Source organism: Armigeres subalbatus, chromosome 1, assembly GCF_024139115.2.
Source record: "Armigeres subalbatus isolate Guangzhou_Male chromosome 1, GZ_Asu_2, whole genome shotgun sequence".
NCBI lineage: Eukaryota > Metazoa > Arthropoda > Insecta > Diptera > Culicidae > Armigeres > Armigeres subalbatus.
The window spans coordinates 158,170,541-158,174,063 of NC_085139.1; positions in this window are offsets into that span (position 1 = coordinate 158,170,541).

Below are 3,523 nucleotides of genomic sequence, written 5' to 3' on the forward strand. Positions count from 1 at the left end.
GAGGAACTTCCGGAGGAATTCCTGGAGGAACTTCCGGAGGAATTCCTGGAGGAACTTCCGGAGGAATTCCTGGAGGAACTTCCGGAGGAATTCCTGGAGGAACTTCTGGAGGAACTCCTGGAGGAACTTCTGGAAGAACTCCTGGAGGAACTTCTGGAGGAATTCCTGGAGAACTTCCGGAGGAATTCCTGGAGGAACTTCCGGAGGAATTCCTGGAGGAACTTCCGGAGGAATTCCTGGAGGAACTTCCGGAGGAATTCCTGGAGGAACTTCCGGAGGAATTCCTGGAGGAACTTCCGGAGGAATTCCTGGAGGAACTTCCGGAGGAATTCCTGGAGGAACTTCCGGAGGAATTCCTGGAGGAACTTCCGGAGGAATTCCTGGAGGAACTTCCGGAGGAACTTCCGGAGGAATTCCTGGAGGAGCTTCAGGAGAAATTCATGGAGGAACTTCCGGAGGAATTCCGGAAGGAACTTCTGGAGGAATTCTTGGAGGAACCTCCGGAGGAATTCCTGGAGGAACTTCTGGAGGAACTCTTGGAGGAACTTCCGGAGGAATTCCTGGAGGATCTTCCGGAGGAATTCCTGGAGGAACTTCCGGAGGAATTCCTGGAGGAACTTCTGGAGGAATTCCTGGAGGAACTTCCGGAGGAATTCCTGGAGGAACTTCCGGAGGAATTCCTGGAGGAACTTCCGGAGGAATTCCTGGAGGAACTTCTGGAGGAACTCTTGGATGAACTTCCGCAGGCATTCCTAGAGAAACTTCCGGAGGTATTCCTGGAGGAACTTCCGGAGGAATTCTTGGAGAAACATCCGAAGGAATTCCTGGAGAAACATCCGAAAGAATTCCTGGAGAAACATCCGAAGGAATTCCTGGAGAAACTTCCGGGGGATTTCCTGGATGAACTTCCGGAGGAATTCCTGGATGAACTTCTGGAGGAATTCCTGGAGGAACTTCCGTAGGAATTCATGGAGGAACTTCCGGAGGAACTTCTGGAGGAACTGGAGGAACTCCTGGAGGAACTTCTGGAGGAACTCCTGGAGGAACTTCCGGAGGAATTCCTGGAGGAACTTCCGGAGGAATTCCTGGAGGAACTTCCGGAGGAATTCCTGGAGGAACTTCCGGAGGAATTCCTGGAGGAACTTCCGGAGGAATTCCTGGAGGAACTTCCGGAGGAATTCCTGGAGGAACTTCCGGAGGAATTCCTGGAGGAACTTCCGGAGGAATTCCTGGAGGAACTTCCGGAGGAATTCCTGGAGGAACTTCCGGAGGAATTCCTGGAGGAACTTCCGGAGGAATTCCTGGAGGAACTTCTGGAGGAACTCTTGGATGAACTTCCGCAGGCATTCCTAGAGAAACTTCCGGAGGAATTCCTGGAGAAACTTCCGGAGGAATTCCTGGAGAAACTTCCGGAGGAATTCCTGGAGAAACTTCCGGAGGAATTCCTGGAGAAACTTCCGGAGGAATTCCTGGAGAAACTTCCGGAGGAATTCCTGGAGGAACTTCCGGAGGAATTCCTGGAGGAACTTCTGGAGGAATTCCTGGAGGAACTTCCGGAGGAATTCCTGGAGGAACTCCTGGAGGAACTTCTGGAGGAACTTCTGGAGGAACTCCTGGAGGAACTTCTGGAGGAACTCCTGGAGGAACTTCCGGAGGAATTCCTGGAGGAACTTCCGGAGGAATTCCTGGAGGAACTTCCGGAGGAATTCCTGGAGGAACTTCCGGAGGAATTCCTGGAGGAACTTCCGGAGGAATTCCTGGAGGAACTTCCGGAGGAATTCCTGGAGGAACTTCCGGAGGAATTCCTGGAGGAACTTCCGGAGGAATTCCTGGAGGAACTTCCGGAGGAATTCCTGGAGGAACTTCCGGAGGAATTCCTGGAGGAACTTCCGGAGGAATTCCTGGAGGAACTTCCGGAGGAATTCCTGGAGGAACTTCCGGAGGAATTCCTGGAGGAACTTCCGGAGGAATTCCTGGAGGAACTTCCGGAGGAATTCCTGGAGGAACTTCCGGAGGAATTCCTGGAGGAACTTCCGGAGGAATTCCTGGAGGAACTTCCGGAGGAATTCTTCAGGAAGTCGTCCGGAAGTTCCTTAAAGAATTTCTCTGGAAGTTACTTCAGGAATTCCTCCGGAAGTTACTTAAGGAATTCCGTCGGAAGTTCCTCCAAGAATTCCTTCGGAAGTTTCTTCAGCAATTCCTCCGGAATTTCCTTCAGGAGTTCCTTTAGGAATTCCTTAGAAAGTTTCTTCAGGAATTCCTTAGGAAGTTTCTTCAGGAATTCCTAAGGAAATTTCTTCAGGAATTCGTTCGGAACTTCCTTCATGATTTATTTCGAACGTTCCTTCTGGAATTCCCGCAGAAGTTTCTTCAAGAATTCCTCCGGAAGTTCTTTCAGAAATACCTCCGGAAGTTCTTCCAAGAATTCCACCTGAAGTTCAGGATTTTTTCCGGAAGTTCCTTCAGGATTTCCTCCGAAAGTTGCTGCAGAAATTCCTCCAAAAGCTTCTCCAGGAATTTATCCGGAAAATCCTTGAGCAATTCCTCCTGAAATTCCTGCAACAATTCCTTTGGAAGTTCCTGCCAAAACTCCTACGGGAGTTCCTTCCAGAATTTCTCCAGAAATTCCTTCAGAAGTTTATCTGGCAGTTTCTTCAGGAATTCCTCCGAATCTTCTTTCAGAAATTGCTCCAGAAGTTTCTTTAGGAATCCATGATGTACCTTCCGGAGTAGCTACTGTAGGACTCCCGTAGAAATTGCTTAAGGAACTTCCGGAGGATTTGCTGAATGAACTTTCGGATTTATTGTTGAAGGAAAATTTTTACGAATCGCTAAGGGAACTTGCGAAGGAGTTGCTAAAGGAACTGTTGGAGGAATTTTCGGATGAATTCCTGGATGAACTTCTGTTGGTATTCATGAAGGAACTGTCGGAGGTGTTCCTGAAGAAACTTCCGAAAGAAATTTCGAAGGAACTTCCGGGGAGATTCTTGAAGGAATTTTTGGAGCAATTGCTGAAGGAATTCCCGGAGGCATTGCTGAAGGAAGTTTCGAAGGAATTCCTAAAAAAAAACTTCTGGACGAATTCCTTGAGAAACTTCCGGAGTAATTCTTGAAAAAGCTTCCAGAGGAATTTCTAAAGGATTTTCCGGAGGAATTCCTGAAGGAACTTCCGCACCGCTTCCTCCGTTCACCAATGGTAGGACACCGTCATCCCGCCACCGCTAACACAAAATTGTTCATCACGCCGCCGCCAATTAATTTGCAATCGGCGCACAGGTCTATCCCGGAACCGGTGATTGTTTTTTTGTCGATCTGATTTCGAAAAGTCGAAATGGGCGTACAACTAACAGCTTCAACTTATGAAACAAACTTCAAAACCGCTTTCTTCGACATTCTCATTTTCCCGGAAGTGGCCAGAAGTAGAATCAAGATCTAAAAAATGTTATCCTACATTTTTGTCATGATGAATCATGAAGTTTGATATGTCGCATGTTCTTTTCAAAAATCGGATTCAAGTCTTCCA